The sequence below is a fragment of the Diorhabda carinulata genome, chromosome 1 (assembly GCF_026250575.1).
Source record: "Diorhabda carinulata isolate Delta chromosome 1, icDioCari1.1, whole genome shotgun sequence".
In the NCBI taxonomy this organism is placed as follows: domain Eukaryota; kingdom Metazoa; phylum Arthropoda; class Insecta; order Coleoptera; family Chrysomelidae; genus Diorhabda; species Diorhabda carinulata.
Genome location: NC_079460.1, coordinates 11197430 through 11221934, shown reverse-complemented (window position 1 = coordinate 11221934; position 24505 = coordinate 11197430). Strand labels below are relative to the sequence as shown.

General features: G+C 30.3%; 1 protein-coding gene across 10 annotated transcripts in view; it reads left to right on the top strand.

Moving 5' to 3' along the window:
- Nucleotides 1–24505, top strand: part of LOC130894048 (agrin-like) — a 451778-nt gene that overhangs the window by 303848 nt on the left and 123425 nt on the right. The gene's annotated exons all lie outside the window — the stretch shown is intronic.

The following is a 24505-nucleotide window of genomic DNA, read 5'->3' as shown; positions in this document are numbered from 1 at the left end:
TGTCTATACATTTATTCTCAATTCATTGTTGTATCAATGCTATGAAATAATACTTTGAATTGATCATTATACACTTCTCATATAACCCTAGTAAAACTCAGATGAATTTCAGTGCACAGTAATTGAATTTCCAGTATAAGCTATGATTTGGCCTGTGTAAAGTGAATACGTACTTAGTGATAAGGGTGACAATATCATTAATTATAACGGAGAGAGAGCACTGTTTGGTACAGAAATGTATTATCGATTAAAAAATGTGGATTCTTTCACGTCTCGTTAGGATGTTAACATATGTTTTTTTTTTCGTATATCAAAGGAAGTAGAAAATAACTTCATTAATACTTAAGTATTCGTCTTAAAGTCAAATTGTGTTATCCATTATCAATGATTTGCAATCAGGTCCGCCCCTACCCATGAAACTTAAGGGACATAATACTTTATCCAAATATTTCACTCAATTAAAATCTAAAACTCAAAAAACAAAAGAAGTTATATTATATATAACAAGTGCCTTGTACTGATTCTGACTCTGTCTACCTCTCAGTATTTAGAAAATAAACTAAAAGGTCATCAATACGATAACAAAAAAGAAAACTGCATTAATGAACCATGAAATATGAAAAAAACAATTTCAATTTTAAAGATTAGAAAATTCTTGGAACGGAATCTTATACACGAAAAAGAGAATTTTTTGAAATGGTTCACATTCATAAGAACGAAAAAGGTATAAATGATAAAAAAGACCTAAATAATTTAAGTAAAATTTGTAGCTTTATTTTGTGAATTCTAATGAAACTACAAATTATTCAATATTTGAGATGTGAGGACTAAGGAAAAATTCATTTTTCTTATTAGAAGAAAGTTCTAGTTTCATTTTATTCTTATTCATGATGAAGGTGAACTATTGATCAATATAAATACGCAAATTGAAGATTTTCAAACATACATACATACATATATATATATATATATATATATATATATATATATATATATATATATACTTGATTTTAGCTCTTAGATCTTTTGTTTTAAAATTATTTTCAAAATCTTCTGTTTCGAAATTAGTTTTTTTTATAGTTTTTAAAAGAATGATAAATTTTGACGTTTCGACTTTTCTTTAAGTCTTCATCAAAATATGATATTGACACTGACAATTTGCTTATTTATATTGATCTATAGATCACCTTCATCATGAATAAGAAATTGAATAAATTTATATATATATATATATATATATATATATATATATATATATATATAGTAGATTTTTCCAAATAATATAAATCGATAGTGAAATATTCTAGTTTTCAATATACCAGTTGTATTATTATTATTATTATTATTATCATTATTATAAGTTTTTTAGAGATAAATTCTTTGTTATAATATAAATTTAAAAGCAAATTCAAAGTTACGGTGTCTTCATGAATTAATTTTTTGATCAAATCATCAACTCAAATGATCCCATTATTGACATACCCGGTATATATTATCCATTTCTGATAATTAGGAATGTTGTTCTCATTTCTACCATATCCAGTTGTTGACTAGATATATTTGATTTAAACCAGCTGTTTCTAATTTTCCCTGTATGCTATCTTCGCATATTTGATAACTTGTCTTACTGACACTGTAGATAATAAAATTATAATTTTAAGTTGATTTTTTGGAAGCAGCTGCACCTTATTATACCATTTCCATACTGGAATGAACGTGTTATTTCTTTAATTAGCATTTTATATCATGATATCTAAAATATATTTTCTTCCAATAAATGCCTCCTTTCATTTTAAATTGATACTCTTCCTATTTGATACTTGATCTTATTATTCCAAGAATTTCACAGAATACCGATATTCATTGCTTTCACATCTATATTTGTTTATTTCACCACTTTTCGTTGATCATTTTTGGACACTTTGTATGTAGCATAAAATTCCGATATTATATTTATTGAATTATAATAGCTTACGATAATTTTGAACAAGTGTTCCTTTATTTTTTCAGCACCTCTCTCAAAAAATACTTAACGTACTATCAACTTCTTACTACTTTTTAAATGACGTTAACAATAAACTCACACCCACAAAGTGAATATTCACATTGTCATTTCTAGTTAGAAACTACTACCGTTAATTTATTCTATACCTTATAAATATCAACAGTAATGAAGAAGTGGAATGACAATACTAAATACATTTATCAGTATTCGATTACCTCGTAATCTCTACAATGTCTTATGATGGTTCATAATGCATGATTCTGATATTGCATTGAAAAAAACCATCGATCGAAATTAACCGTACTCCAAGTACTTAACATAGGAGAGACTTTTTTTAATTTTCCCAAACTCTGTTGAAAAAATGTCATATGCAACTATCTATTCAAATATATGGATCATTTTGTCCAAGTCTCCTCTCATTTTCCTTTATATTTTGTTAATATCACGAGAGAGGGAAAATATCAGATTTTGTTTTAGATATAATAAAACAGTTGTTTCTTGTCCTACCATCTAATATTCTACATAATCGTTGGATGAATTTAGAAATATTATCCAGTTCTATTAATCTTTTTATGCTTAAAATATCATCGAACAAGTTCTGCTTGTATCTGGAAGAAATTCCTACTTTAGTGGTTCTACATCGTGACAAGTAACGAATTACTTTTGAAAAACATAACGGTAGTAGACTTTGCTGTCGATAAAGAAATCTTTGATGGCTCGCATTTGCAAAGAGAAAAGTATAATCTGTGTAAGATGGTCAGACCCATGAATGGGTCTTGTAAGCAGGGCGATATGCTTTCTAATTAAAAATTTCTTATCTGAATTGAAAACACATATAAGTCACTAGTACCCCATTATAATTTGTTCACAATTTTTTTTTCACAAACCTAGTGGATATTTGTATAATGGGTCGTTTAAAAATGTACTCATGTATGTTTTATAACGATGCTGATGATATAACTTAAAAATTTCAAAATATATCGCAATGTATAAATCAAATAAAGTAATTTTATAAATCCAATTATCTACGTCTAATCTATTAATCCCACCCCCTTCAGAAAGTTCAGAATGTGGGATAGCATTAGCTGCCAAAGACCTTCATTTCATATTTCTTACTCCCTCAATCGTTCTTAATGTTTCGACCCCAGTTAATATTTTAAGTTGTCTTACTTATACAAAATAAATTCAATAGATCTTCTTCAGTTATGGGTTTTCCAGGAGTATGTATGCCTTCTTCAGTGCTGTGGATTATACAGTAACTGATTTTCTCCTATCTTCTTCATTTCCTAGTATTTTGTATAATGTGGCTGATTCCACAAATCAGTTCCTACAAAGGTTGTACTCGCCTTGGATCAGTGCTCTTATGGCTGCATGGCTATTGGACAATACAATAATATCCTGTTTGCGATCATTTTTTTCCAAACTGAAGCGAACACATTTTCATATTGCATATATTTCTGCTTGAAAAATACTTGATTGGTGCCCAAGCATATCGGAGCTTTGATCTCACTTATTTATAAAGCTTAGTTTTAAACTAACGTTTAACTTCTTGGTATTTCTCGTTGAAGCATGATCAAGATGTGTTTACTTTCTGAGAAAAGTCCACGATACTTTCTTATAATGTTTGGAAACTTGTAAGATTAAATTGATTCTATCGAAGCCGATGGACATGTTTTAATAGTTTTTCCAGCTTCGAGAGATAGATTTTAGTGGTGTTCATACCAATTCTAGTGTTCCAGATCACTGCTCCATATATGATGTTCGGCTTTGATATCGCTGTGAAAAAGCACAGGGGAATCTTCGGGTTACAACCCCAATTCTTTCCACCGCCCTACTGTCACATCTTATATTCTGATAGTCAATAGTTGTGACATCCATTTAGAGGTTATTCCATTTAATCTTCTCGCAACTAATAGTCTCTTTTTCCTCAATTTCCATTGGAGCATCAGAGATTGATTCTTCTTAATCTGGACTTCCGATGTGAAACTTCCATATCTTCTTTGGATACCTACATACCTTTCATTGAAGTGATTTAAGTAGGTTGAGTTCTCGCCTTTTCTTCAAGGCGGGCACTGATATTTTCTTAAACCTGTAAACCTGTAGTGAATGATGTATCTATCCATTGACATTAATTATTAAGTGGGATGGTTCACCTATATCCACCCTCAGAAGCTATCTATTACTTTCGTTTTTTCGGCTTAGGACTATAGCACTGCGAGATGTAAAGTCACTCATTCGGCAGTTCTATCAATTATAAAAACCTCTTTTCCTTGACATCTTCGCTGGAAAGGGAGAAGAGGGAAGTGTGTACTTTTCTAACGTCGTTAGCTCAGTTCCCTGCAAGCTCTTGAATTGTGGAACTTCAGCTGTAACTAGTATCCTGACTGTGATGTTCCACAATAGACGAAAATCAGTGCCGGCCAAAAGTAAATATCTCTGAACTTCCACTAGTGCCTCCTCCTTTGAACTATGCATATCTGCGCTGCGCACAGTCTGACGGTGCTTATCCGCAGATTTTCATTTTTCTGGTCCATTTTTATACATAGTTGTTGCCACTCTTCCCCATGGATAATATTGCTATTGCTGACCTGAGCCTTGTCTAGCTTTATAAATCAGGGGCACTTATCAAGAATAATTGCGAAAATAGCTACATACATGTTAATTTCATCTGGGTCTCATTACATTAATTGACAAAAACGAGATAGTAGATCAAATAGCAAAAATTGCATACTCCAACCAACAATAGAAATAAACAAGTTCTTTTACAAATTGATTGGAAATCGTCCAAATTGTAAGAAAAAAATCCACGATAAATGGCATATAGATCTCTTAATATGTAAGTAGAAGTGAATAATCGACCCTTACGTTTTGTAATTACGGAATTGGCCAACTACCAAAATTATTGAGAAACCACCACAATAATATCAAGATATAACAAAACTTATGAATTTCTTAAAATACTGCAAATGAACCAATAAAATGTGAAGATTAAAATCGATAATAAAACAATATTATTGGGTGAAAAGTGCATAAAGTTTTTATAAAATAGAAACCATTTATTCTTATGTTTATTTCAGTACTATTTATACAATAAAGAATCTAGAAGATGTTTTCATATTAGAAATATAGAAAGATATGATACCTGTCAAAATATTTCGATGAAAACCGTTAATATTCTGTTTTAAAAATCAAGTTTCATTACCAGTTATTTCTAGAGGTGAAACTTTTATTGCTTATTATGGATAAAATAGAAGTTTCAGAACGTATAATCTATCCAAAGAAATGAGCCAAAAATCTGTTGATTCTAATTAACATAATAAAACGTAATCATAATGAATTACAATATAATGCTTGGGAAAATAGTAAGGAATCAAATACAATAATAAAGCTCTTGAAAATTATATGCAGAGAAAAATTATAAGGTGATTTTTATTATCGTTTATATTACTTTATTAATGTCTCCACTCTTCGAACTAGAGCTGAACAGCTAACAAATGTATTGTACACACTTACCTGATCATTTCATTATTGTTATATTCAAAGTGGTGAACATAATAGACCAAACCAGTTATTTTCAAAGACAAATTTAGAATTTTTCATCTAGCTTTTAAAATAACTTTTGTTAATGACATTACATAAAAGAAAAAGTTTGACATCTCGGCTGATTGAAGCTTCTTTCAAATAACCAGCTGTTAATGATTGGAAGGAAGGGACTTTAGATCCTGTACCGATTTCTTTTATGGACTTCTTTCCACCCCAAAACTGTTTTTGACGTTTTAACCAATCGAGTAATTTTTGATTAATGATCACATTACAAATTGATTATATAACGCATGCTTCTGTCTTCTTCAATTGAAGTTTCAAGTATAACTTTTGTGAGTATGACGTAATTACTTAAAAAGCAACTTTAGATGCGCCAAACTAATGTGATATGAACAGTAATTTTTTATGTTGAACTTAGCAAAATTTATAAATGCAAGGATTTGAAACCAAATTATGATAAGAGGTCCTGTAATTACTTTAATATCTGTTTCTAACTATTTCTAAAAGTTGGAGCTGTAACTCTGATACAAGAGATTAAACAAAAAGTTTCTGTACTAGATTTTGAAGTGAGAAAATTTTTATATTGGTTAACCTAAACAATATCTCACAATCGACATCATCTACATAGTTTCGATTTTTGCAGAAAAATTTAAAAAAATATTTTCCATATCATTTGATAACATTGATAAATACAAAAGGTACAACATGAAAAAATGACAGAAATACAGGCAAGGTCTGTTTATAGACAATCTAACAGAACTAAAATATTTCAATGTGACCTAAAAATACCTTTTGTTAATTAATTTTCAGTATATTTTATTTCCACCTTCGGACAATTTTTGGTTAGCGCCCTCGTAGAACAAAATATGAACTAATCCAAAACTAGCTTGTTTTATTTAATGCTAAATTTTCTTCAGTAACGATAACAAACAAAATACAGATACAAGTGCTCGAAGCGGCATCTATACTATAGCAAAATGGTATAAATAAATATAAAAGTAGGAAATTGGTAATAAGAGGGTTGCTACTTAAGTTTTTAAAAATGGCAACACTGATGTGAATAAGTCAAATCTCACATTGCCATTTCAAAAAGATTTGTTCCCATAGGATACTGCATAAATTTATAATTGCTCAAAAAAATTTCGTGACGCTGAAAAATTTCATTCGCGGTGCTTAAAAAGGAGTCGATAAGATCGTGACAGATGACGAATCATGGATCTATGCATATAAATACTAAACCAAACAACAATCGACTTTATAGGTAACGGTAAACACTTCGAAACAAAATAGTCGACCGTTTTTTCGAAATAACTGGATATGTCGCCACCGTCTCATTAGAGAAAAGTAGAACAGTCAATTCTGAATGGTACACCAGCATTTTTTTACCAGAATTCTTCGAAAAAATTAGGGAAACCAATCGCAGAAGACGAATTATTTTCTACCACGATAATGCGAGCTCTCATAAATCAGTTCAACCAGAAACATTTTTGAATTGTCAAAACATTGAAATGATGGGTACATTCTTTGTTTGGTATCCAATGATTTCTTCTTATATTCAGCAGTTCAAAAATAAAATGAGACATCAACATTTTTCAACGTCTGATGAAGGAGCTCATGCGTTCAAATCACACGTTTCGGAGGTACCTCAATCGGAAAAAATGCTCGACTGAAAATATTAACTGTACAAATAAAATAGCAATATCGTCCAATTATTAAACATAAACTTCTATTCAATATTGAATCAAACACTCTCAAATCAGGCTCTATTTAACTTTGTTGCTAAGTTGTCAAACAGAAGAAATCGAGCAGAGGGTCTGATTCTTTACCGAAAGAACCGTACTATCAAACAGAAACATTTGATAACATTTCGTGTTAATTTCATCTTGAGGTCAGTTTAGACAACATGAATATCCCAGGAAAAAAATGAATTCAACGTCAACCGATCTAATGTTTCATACTCTTTAAAGGATTAGGGGAAATGTCAGAATATCAGTAAATATTATTACCAATAATCATATATGTAATTAGCATTATCATTTATGTGGGTTAGTCGACTTTATTGGGATTCACTCATTCTCTCACAGAATATTTGATTCTTACTCGTTAACGTCAACTGTATAGCAAACTCAATTAACAATCCAAATCTGCTGTTGAATAGTTTGCTTTTTTGATGTGGGTTTCTCGTTCCGAAAAATGAAACTTGAAGCTAAGAAGTACCTAAACCAACGTCCTCACATCTTTTAAGACCGAGGGTAGTAAGTAATCAGCGTCAAAATCTATATATATACACTCTTGACGAAAACTCTTCAAAGCGAATAAATAGAAAATATATATCAAAGAACAGCTTGAATTAGATCTCCAGAGAATGAAATCCTTTCACTTCAAACGATAAAAATTGGTAGAAATAAGAAATAAACTGAAGTAACTAAAGAATTTGGCTGTTAAATGAAGTGAAGAGAAAATGTTGTGTAGTGAGGTAGGTCTTTGTTAAGCCCACCTAACAAGAACATGATGGACTATCTCACACAGAAAAATTAGGTAGAAAAAGAAAATATTTTTGTTGTAAAATCTTTGTTTTAGCTCTCCTGATCTGTTTGTAGATATTTGATAGGTCATTTGTTTTGAACGTATTTATTTCAGAATTTGTACTTATTTTCAGATGAAATGCCATAATTCTAGCATACCATCATCAATAAGTCTCCTATTCAGAACTTTAGTACAAATGTATCATTCTAACGTTTTCTCATATTACATCCACATTGTTATTTTTTGATATACTGCAGCTTCTAAAATAACATTCATTCAGATAAATGTACACAACTTAATTTAACACAGTTCACTTTGCAAAAGCCTTCACTTCACTTAAAATACTGTGATATGTGTTGTTTTACATTGAAAATTAATTTGGAGGGGGATAATGGTGTTCAATATTGATGAACACCCCACTTGTGTATGTGTGCATGTATTTTAATCTTACTATCAAAAGAGGAGAAGGCATTTTGGGTGATATTGCTTGAGAAAATTTTTTGTAATTTCATTGGTCACCCTTGTTGTAATTCATGGAAGCTCTCCAGATTTGTCGCTGCTGGAATCAATACTCTTCCTATAGGTTATATATATATATATATATATATATATATATATATATATATATATATATATATATATATATATCCATAGGGGCGATTGAGAAGTTTATCAATCACTCATTATATCGTTCCTTGCAAGCATCTATGATGTTCTTGTTGGTATTTCGCGAGACAACAAAGTTTATACTAGGCACTAGGATTTGATCGCTATTTGCAATAAGCAGCATTTTTGTTGTTAAATGCTGTAGTTTAGTTTCTACCCAATCATGGATTGTTGTCTGCAAAGCCCTCGAAGGAGGAAGGAATATAGGTTTCCATACCGTCCAAGATTACTTACGAAATTTAGTTCGCATACACTGAAAGATCAGTGGAATTGAAGCAAACTTCATTCCAAGGAAACTTCAAAAGGAAGTTCTTTAGATGTTTCCGTTTATAATGTCAAACTTCACGTGGTCTAGGTGGATCTGCAGGCTCAATGTTTTCCACCGACCTTTTCCAATGACCAGTCATTGATCTCTGACCTTGATCAGTCATTGATCTGCTTCCCTGGAACACACTCATCACACAATTGCTAAACTAATTCCACGAAATATTATTAATACTAAAACATATTTTAGGTGTCAAATTTTATTGAAAACGACAAAAATAAGAGAACAAGATTGTATCCGTCCAGTCATTCCTCTGGAATGTTCAGCCTAAAATTCTTGATATTTTGTTCATTGACAAGATACCTGTGGTACTTGAATAACTATGAATGGATTATAACCGTCGAACGTTTGATAAACTAAGTTTGTCTATTGTTGAAAATCAAGAAATTATCGTTACAATTAACTGTGAAGGGAAGTTTATAATAATTATCGTTATAATTAACTGTGAAGGGAAGTTTATAATAATAGGATATGAAGTATAACGGGGTCAATAGTTGAAAGAGACTATCCACATTTTCATTTGAACTGCTACAAGTAACAAAGAATTGGTAGTTGTTGGGAACCCCTCAAAAATATGATTCCAGCTGTAATATTGACTCATGAATAGTTTCCGGGATTATTACGTAGCTTTCGAGGATTCCACATCTCAGTCCTCTTATAATTTTATGTGGCAAACTATTTAAGAATCATTTTTCAAAATATTTTCTATTTTATTTAAACTACCGATACTTTCTATGTTTGGTATATTTCCAAAATACTATAACTTTTTTCGCTGTACTTGGATTGCCATACATTGTTATTATTTGTCAAAAGAATGCTTATCATCAAATTTTCAGCTTTATTAAAAAAACTAATTAATACCTATTTTTGACAATCCTAGCTTTCAATTCCAGTCTTGTGTAGGAAATAAATACTTATGAAATGAGTATCTACATAGCTGAATGCAACTTAAATATATATTATCATTAATAATATTCCTTTACTTTTGACTTTACTTTAAATATGTATTAAGATCACAAGATTTTGATTTTATACCATTTTTTTGGATATTAAAGGATATGACATTTAGTAGATGAGTAAAGTTTTGAATGGAAATTATTATTAATTTGAATATATTCAATATTAATGTCCCGAGTGCATGTCAAATTGTCGATAATTTAATTTTCTCGAGCACTCGAGGAAATTATGAGACAATTTGACATGCACGAGAGGGCATTTTGGCAGACTATTTCCTGAGAAAAATTTAATTTAATGCGAAATGACAGTAGCGAAGTAACAATAAGAAGTGGTGGAAGCAGCATAGAAACACCATCGTCGGCCTCCAGTAAAGTTGTATATTCTAATTGCATTTTCAATAATTGTTCCTTTTCTTAAAATATAAAATTAAAACCAAATGATGTTTATTAATCCTAGACGAAAATTTGGCACTAGTGCAAATTATCGATAATTTGCACTAGTGCAGTATTATCGCTGAAATTTGATCGTTGCTAGGTAAACATAAAATATTACAGCTTTTTGGTTGGCTTAAATTTTTCGAAGGAAATAGTCAAGATAATTCCGGAATTGCTTTGTTAGATCATTTTTTTTTCCTTAATTATGATTTGAACCATGGATACGTATCCGTTTCCGTTCTTTCTGTGTAAAAGGTTGAAGGTGCTTCCTAGTAAACTCATTATAGTCTACATTGGTCGAAGTCTCTGCAAACTGATTTATTGCAAATATATCTTAAGAAATTTTAATTTTCTTGGCTAATTCAATACTAAATGTCAAAGACATTTAAAATACCAGGAGGTAATATAAATATTTATTACAAACAAAAAAATAATGTGTAATTTATTCAATCTTTTCCCGAAAAATTTCATCGTAAATACGATTTTAGATTTTTCCATATAGTAAGGAGGTCCAAGTTGAGTATTTTTAACAGTTTATTTCAGTTGCAGCATGCAAAGTGTAGTATGCAATGTTCTGTTAACTGTACTGTGATCATGGAAAATCTGGAAGGACCGCATAAGCGCCGGAAAATCGGTCCTTTAACATTTAATGAGAAAATATTAATAATCACTTGTTTTAATCATTTTCAGACAGACATTTACCTAAAAGTGTTTGTGACACAGTGGAATTAATTAGTAATACGCTCGGGGATGGGAAATCTAGGATTTACAGAGTTATTGGAGAAGAAAAATGTAGCAAGTATCTAACAGCACATAAAGCTCCAGTGAAACGAAAATTTCAAATAGAAAATCATTTGAAAGAAAGATTTCGAAAGGAGAATGCATGCTTTCCCCTTTCGAAACGAAAGTTCGTAATGGTTACACGGTTACACAATTCCAGATGATAAGGATTACCCTAAATTAAGTCGAATCACACTATGGAAACTTATATATCTAACTTATATTAAAGGTTTCCTCTAGAGAAAGCATTCCAGAAAGTTCATTATAATAGAAAGTAGCGATATTGTAATATGGAGAAGAAATATAACCTAAGGGCTTCAAAAGAAATGAGAAACCCAAGAAGAAATATAACTAAATGTAACATGGATGAATGAAGGACATACGACAAATAAATGTTGGCAATACGAAACTGTCACAAGTCGAAGAGCAGCTTTTTCGAATCATTTATCTTTTGGTTTGAATCAACCAATAGGATAGGGACTCAGACTGATATAAGTAGACAAGGACAGTTTGAATGGTTTTGCTGAAGTTAGTTTATTGACTCTCAAATTCTCTCGTTCCGGTGAGTACTATGAGGACATGAATGTTTTTAGAAAATCGTTCGATAAAATAGGTCTTCTTCCTCAGAACTGTGTAATAGTAATAGATAACGCAAGTTAACACTGGAGACTCTTGGAAATATTGCTCAAAACCAAATGGTTAAAAAAGATCCAAGGAATTTTCTTAATTCAAAGAATATCTTGAACTTTATTCTTTGTATTCTCTTCATGAAGAGAAATTCCAAAAAAAATATAATCAATGAAATTGAAAAAAAATCGTGTAATGGCGGTAGTTAAATGTCCACCATGTCTTCACGAACTACACCTGATTGGACTGATATGTGCACAGATAAAGGGATAAATTTCAAGAAAGAATAGTTCCTCAAAATAAGTGACATTAGATAGTTGTTTTTGGGGAAAAGACAATTAATCATACGATTAAAGAAGAAGAGAAAATGTTGAAATGAAATGATGGAGCCACTCTTTGTTAATATTGGTTGCAACAGTTGTTATTCTTTTAATTAAATTTCACATTTATACCTATAGTTATAACCAGTATGACATAGTTATCTTCATACCTTTTGAAAACATGAAACATTTTTTTACCGTTGTTGAAAGCTATTAATATGTTAATTAGGTGAAATGTTATAAGAAAATACTTGAGGTACAACTTGAAAAAATACTTCAACTGTCAACTAAAAGCAGTGATATGTCTATGGATTACGAATGCTTCATTTTATTACTCTCTTATTCATGAAAATAGACTATAGTTAGGATTTACCGAGTTTGTTTACCTACGTATTTCAGTAGTTTGGTCATTATACCATCGTTATCTGTTGCTTTGCCATTATTCAGCTCTTTCATCGTCTCTTCAATTTCTTCGATGAGAAATTCTGGTATATTGTCTTCGCCTAATTTGATGAAGTATTCAAAATTTTTCAACTACGTGGTCTAATAGTTTGAAGGAACCTTCCATTGACGGTACTCTAAGAGTATTTATTGTGGGGTATCTCCTGGCCATATTCTCTTCAATCTTACCTCTACTAGTGTCTGGTTGGACCGATGATTTATTGATTTTTTGTTTTGGTTATTGGATAGATTTTTGTATCTCATAAAATAGTCCTTTATCACATCTTATCTGCTGCTTTGCCATTATTCAGGTCTTTCATCGCCTCTTCAATGTCTTCGATGAGAAATTCTTGTATATTGTCTTCGTCTAAGTTTATCAAGTATACAAAATTTTTTCACTACATAATCTCACACGGTGAGTCTCTTGTAATTCTACTGTGATATTTTCAAATAATTTTTTCTCATAGCAATATTTCAAGCCATCCAGAGAGTAAAGTTGGTAAGGAAAATACAGTATTTGATGTTTGAATTTCCCGACAATTGTTATTAAACATGACATGAAACCCTATTCATAGTTGGCCTAATTTTTAAGGTACAATACAAATCTAGGGCGTTCCGTCCAAAAAGTCGTATGTTTGATTTGTGAACTTCTTTTGGTACATCTTGTACGACTGGAAAAAAGTTTCCGCTACGAAACGGACGAGGAATAAACGGTTAATAGTATCATATCATAATATAGTGCCCAAATGCAATGCAAAACCAAGATCTCATATGAATATCAACTCTCATCATTGTTTTTAAGCCAACCACAAAACCCAATAGTACCATTTGATGATTGGCAACAACAATATCAAATACAATACCAATATACCAAACCAACTGTCCAAATTCTTCAGCACATTCGCAAACCTATGTCAATTATAACAACGACCTAGAAACAACTGATGGTAAGAACAATGGAGGCTCACGGACTAATAAATACTCACGGCAAATAGTGGGAACAAAAATAAAAGATTTAAACACCAGACGTCAAAAGAAAAAGAACTTCACGTATAACTATTACTGGAAGCCAAACGAATAAAAATCCACCTAAGCCGTCACAAATCTTTATGATATGGCATGAAAGACTATAAAAAAATGTTAGGAAGCTTAGCGCAAGTAGTGGAAGAAGAGACTTACTTGGCGAAAGCAAATAAAGAATAATTTTTTTTCCAAATCCTACAGAAAATTTATATACCACGTACAGGACGAAAGAATTATTCACCAAACGTACCAATTGAAGTAAAAAAGAGCCTACGGAGCAGCTATCCGAACCTACACTATTACATAGTTAATTGAGAACAAGGGTCATAAGGTAAGGAACATTTCTAATGTCAGATACAGATTAAGCAGGGAACCACTGCCTTTATTTTTCGTTGATCTTGAACTTTAAAATAACAATAAAAATATTTGTGAACTACAATATATATAACACTATATAATAAGAGTAGAACCACCAAAAAATAAAAGAAATATGAACACGATGCAAAGATTTTCTTCATACTAAAACATATTGCACAGAACAACATAACTGCGTCAAACCAACAAACACACCACCTCCCAATTATACAGGATGTTCTGTTTATAGTGACCTTTTTCATGCCAGATACAACGGAAATATAAAAAGAAGAACTATTCAACATCTTGTTACCAATCCTGATGTAAATTTACTTACCAAACGAGCTCATAATATCGAGTATAGAGGCGCCACTATTTAAAACACATATAATGAAAAAGCAAATAAACTATATAAGATTTTATAAACATTTTTAAAAATATGTTTTCTCAAGGAAACTAGTATAATTTCAACTGTCATCAACAAAATAACGAAACAATTTTCAAGTCATTGAGAACTGCATCATGGAATGCCAATGGTCTGTTTCGAGTCTTTCTCGTGAAGATTACCGACAGTAATCACCTCACTTTTACGAAAATCAGATAAAACCTAGACTCACACAAACTGAGGAAAAAAAACAGTTTCTAGAGACCACCTTGCAAAGGTAATCTCAGCCCCAGATAATAACAACAATGATGAAAATGTAAATAGTAATCTTGAAGTCTTATGTCAATTATCTCCACCTTTGATGACATTTACCCCGTCAGAAGTCCGACAGCAAATAAAACTTTTAAATCCCAAGAAAGTTCCTGGGTATGATAACCGGAGAACTACCACAGAATTTTTACGATTATTCGTTCAATTTTTTAATCACGTTTTTATAATGTAACAGTTTGTAGAGTATTTGGATAGAGCATAAAAAATTGTGTTTTAATTTCATTTAGATAATTTGATATCTTGCGGTCGCGCAATTACTTTTTTTAATGTAATAGTTCCGCTACAGAAAAACATCACCTAAAGAAAGATCATTATTCCTATAATATAAAGGGTGACAACAATAACAACATGCGTCATATTTTAAAATTTGCTTTATATTTCTCAAATGTTTTAGTTGCAGTATATGTTTCAACAAATAAACTTAAGTACAGTAACAAAGTTACTTTCAACAACAAGCAAAATCAGTTTTCAATAAATAGTTCATGTTAATTGAACTAGTTCATTTGCGGTTCTCTATTTTGTAATCAAAGGTAATTTGCAGAATAATTTGCTGGTGAAATTAATTATGGCTGATCTGAACAGCAGAGTGATTTTTATAAATGGATCTCGAGATTTAGCTTTGCAAACTTTTCTGGAGGAGTTTTACTTGCTCTATTTTCTCATATTTAGTCTATGCGCGACCAGAAAATACCAACCGTTAAGATATTTTTTTCTATCCTTTCATCCATATAATTCAAAAAACATATAAACAAGTTTGTGTGTTTGGGAATCCATAAGAATTCATATTTCCTCGACACATGTTTTATTAAGAAGAGCTATTAAATTAATATATATATATATATATATATATATATATATATATATATATATATATATATATATATATATATATATATATATATATGACTGGACTAACCTGTTTTATACAAAATTTTCCCAACAATAAACCTTCTCCCGTAAAAACTGTTTCCAGCGGGAAAATCTCCTTTGCGGGAAAATTCACAGTTTTTCCTCGACTACAAAACTAAGGAATTGACCCTTTGTCCCTATTTAAGCTACTCTTACTTTTAGCAATTTCATTATAATTCATATTTACGTCATGTCTGGCACTGGATCGGCAATACTCAATTTTCCCCTCCGTCCATTTTTAAATGGGCGATGTGCTCTTTAAACCGGACATAAACGGACCTCTTAGATTGCTCAATATACTTTCCGTCACAATCTTCACAGCTAATTTCATATATACCACTCTTTTTCAAACTGAAGATTTTATGCTTAGGATTGTCCAACGATTGTTTCAATGTGTTGTTGGATTCATAAACCAATTTAAAACTCACTGTGTTGAATGTTGAATATTCCTTCCAATCCTTTTGTATAAGCAGTTTTGGGAGATATCATAGTAAATTTTCCTTGTTTTTTATTCTGGTTTTACTTGCACGTAGAGGTGTTTTTCCAAAATACATCCAATTCTAGCCTATCACCTTACTTGATTACTAAAGTATCTGGAAATGTCCATTAATTTCCATTTCATAGGTGATCTTTATAGTCGGATATTTTTAGTTCAGCTCCAAAATGAATTCGTCTACGTTTGCCTTCTTCGTATTGAATATGGCGAAAATATCCATATACTTGTACCATACACTGGGAAGAGCGAACACATAAATTACGCCATTAAGCCATTTAGAATTTTAATACTAGTGTAAGTTTCAAAAAAACATGTTCAAGGTCATTGATTCAAAACTAAAAAAAGATTTGTGTTTTAAGTAAAAGTTCGACGAAATTGAAGCCGCAGCCCAAAAAATTTCTTTGAAGCTTATCAACATTATCGAAGACCTTTCTTACCAAACTTTTGACAGAGAAAGATTAAGTTGCTGAATAAGAGTTTGGGTTTTGCAGTCAGAAAAAGATATTTGAATACTGTCAGGTGTTTGAGGAGGAAAGGTTGTTTTTACTTGGAAGCAGATGAAGGCAGCAAGCTTATTATAATGAACAAAAAGGACTATTTCGAAAGAGTGGACAGCTTAATCGAAAAGGACCATACACCAAATATTTAAGGAATCTGCTGAATAAAATGATCACAAACGTGAAAGAAACACTTGAAAATTGTAAGAACCTCCTCACCAGTACACTCAGGTATAAGTTATTCGTGAGTAACCCGACAATGTCAAAGCTCTATTCCATTCTAAAAATTCACAAACCTAGGAAGGGAATGAGACCTATTATTTCAACCATTTGTACACCTAGTTTTAAGGTGGTTAACTAGTTTGAAAACCTACCCATCAAACCTGAGAGTTTTTCAGTGAAGATCACAAAAATTGAAGATGTAGAAATAGCAATCTCCTTTGATGTATGTTCATTATTTTATAATGAGTTATTTTGGAAAGCAAATCAGTTAAGAGTTTCAGTATTTTCCTAGGGTATGGTACAGGTATGCGGATGATATTTTCGCCATATTCAATACGAAGAATGCAAACATAGACGAATTCGTTTTAGAACTCATTCAATATCCGTCTATTAAGTCAACCTATGAAATGAAAAATAATGGGCAGTTACTACTTAGATATTTAATAATTTAGAAGTTTCAATGGTGGGAAAATTCATTAAAAAACAGGTAAGTGAAGACATTAGGTTTCAGTTTACCTTCAGTCTCTGAAGACGATAACTTGGTTATCAAAACGCCCGCCAGAGTGTGTAATTGTGAGTGTTGATGCATACCAACTTTCTTATTTTAAAAGCCACATCCTGTAAATTATTTATTTCATGAGTTTTTGAGTTTTTCAGAAAATTCGATTTCGATATTCGTGTGTGTGTGTGTGTGTAGTTGATTAATTCTCATTTTTCCGAAAATAATACACTAAGTTCATTTGAAAGCTGGTTTACTTCGAATAATGAACTAATGTTAAATTGTTGAAAAATTTGAGCTAGATAACTGCGTACTTTTGGCGATCATTACCTTACACAATTCCGCTATACGCATTGTTGATAGTGTTGTTCAGAATCTTTAGATATAGGAAAGAGGTTTTTGTGGGGTGTAAAATTTTCTGTTACATTTATAATAAACCACATGTGGTTGAGATAGGTTATGAACTAATTCGCTACCTATGATTACCTAATCTAGCTAAATTTTAAAGAGTTTTAGTACTAAAAACATTGAATACTGATTAATCAAGAATTGTAACTTGTAACTTTGTATAACAATAATTCCGCACGATTCATGAAATACGTCAAATTTGAAGATAAGTCGTCATGAATGACATTGATTTTCATACGTTAAATTATAAATTACAATAAATTTTGATGGTTTAGTTGCATTTTCAAGTTGAGCGAAAATTTATTGTGTTATTGAATTTTCTTTAGAAGTTCTAACGAATTTATCTCGCATAACCGATAAAAATACAACTAACCTTATCTAACCCATAAAAATTTAATGCCATTTATAATTTAACCCATGAAAATTTAATGTCTAATGTCATTTTAAATGTTGTACGATTCGAATTTTATACAAATAGAACAATAATTGTAGATAATTTCCAATATTTCTATATTTTCTATATTTATATCCAGTGTATATATTTTTACATTATTCTTCGACCATATTGTTAGTCTCAGTCCCTGATCATTAACACATAGGTATTTGATATATTTGATATGATATATGGTTTCATAATATATATATATATATATATATATATATATATATATATATCTGTATGTATATTTCATCAATTTCTTATTTCTTAGACCTTTTGATATATTTTGATATAAGAAAAGTCGAAACGTCAAAATTTATCTTTCTTTTAAAAAGTATCAAAAAACTAATTTTGAAACAGAAGATACAGTAATAATAAAAAGATACTACAATCAATCAAAAAACGCAGCAGAAACGAAACATCAAAACATTTTTCTTCACCACATGTACATGGACTTTCCCAACAACTATCAAATTATTTTAATATATATGATATTAGTATAAAAATCATGAAAGTTATAAAACGTTATCCAAATATTTCACTAAATTCAAATCAAAACCACCAAAAAACAAAAGAAGTAATATTATATATAAAAAGTGCCTTGTACTCATTATGACGCTGTTTACATAGGGCAGACCCCTCAGTATTTAGAAAAAAGACTAAAAGGTGATCAAAATATAACCGTATGAACGAACCATGGAATATCAATAAAAGATAAATTCAATTTTAAAGATTATAAATTCTTGGAACGGAATTTAATACACGTAAAAGGGAATTTTCAGAAATGGTTCACTTTCATAAGAACGAAAAAGCTATAAATGAAAAAAAAGATCTAAATAATTTAAGTAAAATTTATCGTTCTATTTTGTAAATTCTAATAAAACTACAAATAATTTGTTTGATTAAGTACTACTACGTATTTGAAATGGAAGGACTGACGAAAAAATGATTTTTCGTATTAGATCAAATTTCTGTTTCGATTTTATTCTTATTTTGATGGTCATGATGTATGTGATCTATTGATTAATATAAATACGTAAATTATCAGTGTCATTATTATATTTTGATAAAGACTAAAGTTAAGTCAAAACATCAATTTTTTAACAATTTTTCAAAAATTATTCAAATAAATTTTAAAACAGAAGAGACCTAAAATCAAGAACATTTAGAAACAGGTAAAATTGTGACGTTTATGCCTACTTCGATCTTTATGAAAATATGACTTGACATTGTATAATTATATCAATCCACCTACATTATAAATATCAAAATAATAAAAAAAGGTTTCAAAAAGACAGCGACATAATCATTTGAAGTTACTTGATATATAAAATAACTTCTTTTGTTTTTGGATGTGTTATTAATTTTCATTTAGTGAAATTGATAATGGATAATGTATTCATGTTCTCAAGATAATTATTTTCTTTCGATGCAGTTTTTGCTTTTTGAATCCCTAATCATCGTAATTCATAATTTGATAGTTAGATAGCTGTCTCTCTCGCCGTTCTTTATTGTGAAATAAACTAAACATGAATATTTTGAGGACCACGTTGGTTTTGTATACCATCCTGTTAATTGCATATAATGTTACTTTGAAAAAAAAAGAATTTTATTATTTGGTTCGATTTCGATTGTGAATTAAAGTTTTTCATGATAAGAATTAAATTTTCTAATTATGTTTTGAATTCGATTTTTTGATACAGCAATTATACAATCATTTACCTATGTCACAGAAAAAAAGCTATCCAACTGTCCTGAATTTATAGGGACTTCTTAGGACCATATCTAGTGACCTAATCACCCTTAAATCATGGTGAGATTCTAATCTTCTCTGTCTCATTTTTTCCAAAACCAAGTTTTATTATATGAAAATACATTGCAGACTTTTTATTAAATAACACCACATTTGACGTCGTTGAATCTCTAAAATTCTTAGGGCTTGTTGTGGGCAATTCCTTGAAATGGGAGTTACATATTGCTGCCTTATCTAAATTAAATTCCTCCTGCTTTGAGCTGAGATCAGTTTCCAAAGAACTGAACTTATCCACCTTTTTAAAAGTCTATTATACCCTTATTGAGTTGCATCTCCGATATGCCCTTCCCTTCTAGGGTACGTGTGGTGCGACTCAATTTGAGCGAATCTTCAAACTACAAAAGAGAGCTGTTGGATATTTAATCGGACTAAACAGCAGGGCTCATTGCAGGGACTTCTTCAAAAATTAAGTTCTGACTCTTCCTTCCTTATTAATCTTTGAATCCGTTTGCCTACTTCTTAAGCAAGCTTCTCCAATTTCCTCCAAGATCGTTGCACAGCTATCCACTTAGGAACGCACCTTTACCTACCTACTCCACGTTCAAAATTAGTTGAGGGCATAATATTTTATAATGTAAAAAATGAACAATCACTTGACAATTGAAATCAAATAGATATCATCTTTTTCCACATACCGCAATAATTTTAGGGCATATTTATTGGAGAGTGCGTTCTACTCTGTAAACAAGTTTCATTCTAATAATAATATTTATTTCCGGACATGCTGCATAATAGGTTCATTTTTGCTATAGACTCATACACGACTTACATAGTAATTATTATCTATAACTATCACCTATACTGTTGTTACTCATTGTGGTTTTATCCTGTATATTGAAATTTTATTTTAATTGCATCTTTATTAAGTTATTTTATGTTTGTTTTTCAGTTCTTACAAGCTTTTGTCTACAAATTGTAACCATTATTTGAAAATAAAGCATTTCTCTTTATATTCTTAGCTATTCAAAATGCAAACACTGTATTGAAAGAATTCTCCTGAAAATTTGATTAATAACATTCCATTGAAAACGATAAATAGATATTTTAATCAATGAAGAAACAAAACAGAAACTAAATATTAAAACAAAATCATTTTCCCTTATCATATGCACAAGGACTCCCCCAAAAACTATCGAATTATTTTAATAAATATAATATTAGTATAAGTTCTAATGGACATGATACAGCATCCAAATATTTTCTTAAAATCACATCTAAATATCCAAAAACAGAAGAATTCTATATATCAAGGAACTAGGAATTACAAAAGCTCGTTATACAAAAGACTTATAGTTGTCTTATGTGAATAAAATAGAATAGTATTTGAAAGGTCCTTAATCAATAAATTTTTTTGAGACATCATCAGAGAGTTCCATAATTTATGAAAGAAAGTTGGGTAATCAAATAATTGATTGAAATTATTGATAATTCCCTGCTATAAATGTTGATAATACTAGTTAATAGATTTGTTTCTTGGTTAATGGCTTGAAAATGGAGCACAATATCTGTTATTGCTGAAAAATATAAACATAAGAGTATAAAATTTATTCAGTTTTTGTAGAATGCTTATTCAATGCGTAATTTTGTTGCTAGGGACTATGGACCTCTAACTTCCCATATTTCAACTATTAAAATGAAACCAGTTAGGAGATTTGACAACTCTACATCATGTCTGATTTCTCAAATCATATCTAATTCGGTGATAATTATAATGTATTTTCTGAGATTTCAGGTTGAAAACCACATGTTTGACTCAGGGAAAAGTAATTCTGATTCTTTGGCATCATATACTCGTCTGCGATAGGTTTATGTTTCTGATAATTTATCTAAATAGACTTCAAGCGTAATGCTGATCTAGCAAAGTTATCATACTCCACACCTACTGACAGATGTTCAATTTTATTGATGATTGCAGAACATAATTCGGCCTCGTATACGTCGCTATAGCACAAAATTCGTCTACTGTGCTATAACTCTCAATAAATGACTTCAGGAATTCTGATACTATGGATGTACATTACAATTTTATTTATTTGTAACACAATGTAATAGCCATTATATTTATCACGACATTAAATTAATCAATTTACTTTATAACTAAAATTTGTATCGAAATTATGTCGTCTTTTAGATATTACGTTATCTTGTACTAATGCTCTTCCTTTGAAAGCAAAAAAAAGTACGTATGGGACTTTCTAATATTTTTCGTTCCAAATATTGTGATGATTCACTTCGTTGCCGGTAATATCTTCATATTATTCTTTATTTCATTATAGTAATAAGTATTTGACTTTAGATGTTGTAGGACACTTTTTTAATATTTCATTTTAGAAGTACGTATAGGTCGGAGTTGTTCCATTTTTGTTTATTCAAATTAGATTGGAACATATTTGGAATTCCTGCGCTAACGATGTATTCTCCTGGACATTGTTATTATATCATTTATTACATTATATTACATTTTCGTTCTACAGAAGCAAATCGTGCATCTCTGTATGATCCACCTAGGACCAAGCCATATGTTCATAGTTAATAAGGCATGGAATCATTGTCTGCATTGAATTAAAATTTTAATAAAGATTCTGTTTGTGTTATAGAATTAATTTAAATTGATTCCCTTCCCATATAATAATTTATATCAAGTTTACGATGTAAATATCCTAAACACACAAAACTTTTGAAATACTTCTACTTTTTGATGGCTCGGGAAACAAAACGCTTGTAATTTCATAAATATTATGGAAATTGTGAAAAATGGGCTCGCTGAGATTCTGTAACTTTCTTTCGAATATTTTCAATGTTGAAACAAGGAACTGAATATTTTATAAGTATTAGTTATTTGGTCTTTGATAATACTGAGAAATATATTATAGATACTCGATTCATTTATATTGAATAATTGCTTATTTGCAAAGTCAATTCTCAAGCTCACTTATTAGCGGCAGTGTCCACTTCAATAATTAATTTCATTGTATCAAACCCATATTAGAAAAATATCATAAATGTAATCAATAGGCAATATATATTTTAACTTTTATCCTGAAAATATTTTTATCTGAGGATCAATATCAATCATCTCTGTTTTTTGCCCATCCATATCCTGGCCATTGCAATCTTATTGATTAGATCACTTGAGTAATTGTTATCTCCTAATACATTGTTCAATTGTCGCAACCATTCACCTCATACTCTTCGTAATACATTCCTTTATAATATTTTGAGTTTAGTTTGTTTTTGGTTTCCAGGTTTAACCCACTGTACTATTGTTTTGTAATTTCTTTATTTCTCTTGCTTCTATTTTAAAGTCTTGGACAAACATCAAGGATCTATTTTTTAGTAAAAAATGTATCTTTACTTCTTCTTCACCTTTGTCACATATTCAGGATTCCTATTATATGTGAATGTCTGTTATTTCAATGTTTATCCCAGTGTTAGTGAACATATTTCTATCAAATTGTATACACTAAAATAATACTGGTAAACATTGTTCTTGTCACACGAACTTTGTACGAACACCGAAAATTATATTTGGCGCAGTCAGTAGGATAGTGCGGTCGCGAGTTTTACGCAAAGTGCGAAAAAGTTCGGACTAAGCACTTCAGTACATCAGCACTAAATCCACGAACTCTACGAGGGACAGGACGATTTTCACGACTTTTTTGACGGAATACTAGGAGTAGAAGATAAGATCAAAATGCAATTGAATATTGATTTCACTAATAAACAATTAAATAACAAAAAAGTATTAATTCCAATAAAATTCAGTAAATCAACTGATATAAAATTCTCATTTGTCATTGGAACTACCGAAAAATTATTAAAATCATTAACAGTAAATATATTGAATGGAGAAATTTTAGTAAACAAAACACATTTAGGAAAGGTCTATATACCAGAAACATTAACAATAGCACAAAACGGCTATGCTATAGTTGAAATAATAAATGAAACATTTAAAACAATCTCTATAACTTAGAATGAACCTCTTAAAGTCCATCCTTTTGAAACAAACCAATAAGAAATTCATAATTTTAATTATTTGAATGAAAACGAAAATATAATTGGCAATCAACAAAAATATAATCAAAATAAAATAGATGTAGGTAAATTAATTAGAACCAACCATATGAATGATGAAGAAAAAAATAATATAACCAAATTATGTAAAAAACTTTCCGATATCTTTTTGAAACCAAGAGATCCATTAACTTTTACATCTAAATTAAAACACTCAATAAAAACAACTGACGAAATTTCGGTACATGTGAAATCTTATAAATACCCATACACACATAAAGAAGAAGTACAAAAACAAATTAATGAAATGTTAGAAAAAGGTATAATAAGATCCTCATATTCCCCTTGGAGTTCACCCATATGGATTGTAAGTAAAAAATTAGATGCATCTGGAAAGCAAAAATGGAGATTGGTAATTGATTATAGAAAGTTAAATGGAAAAACTATTTCTGATAGTGTCCCAAGAGGGACACCCAATCTCTTACGCCT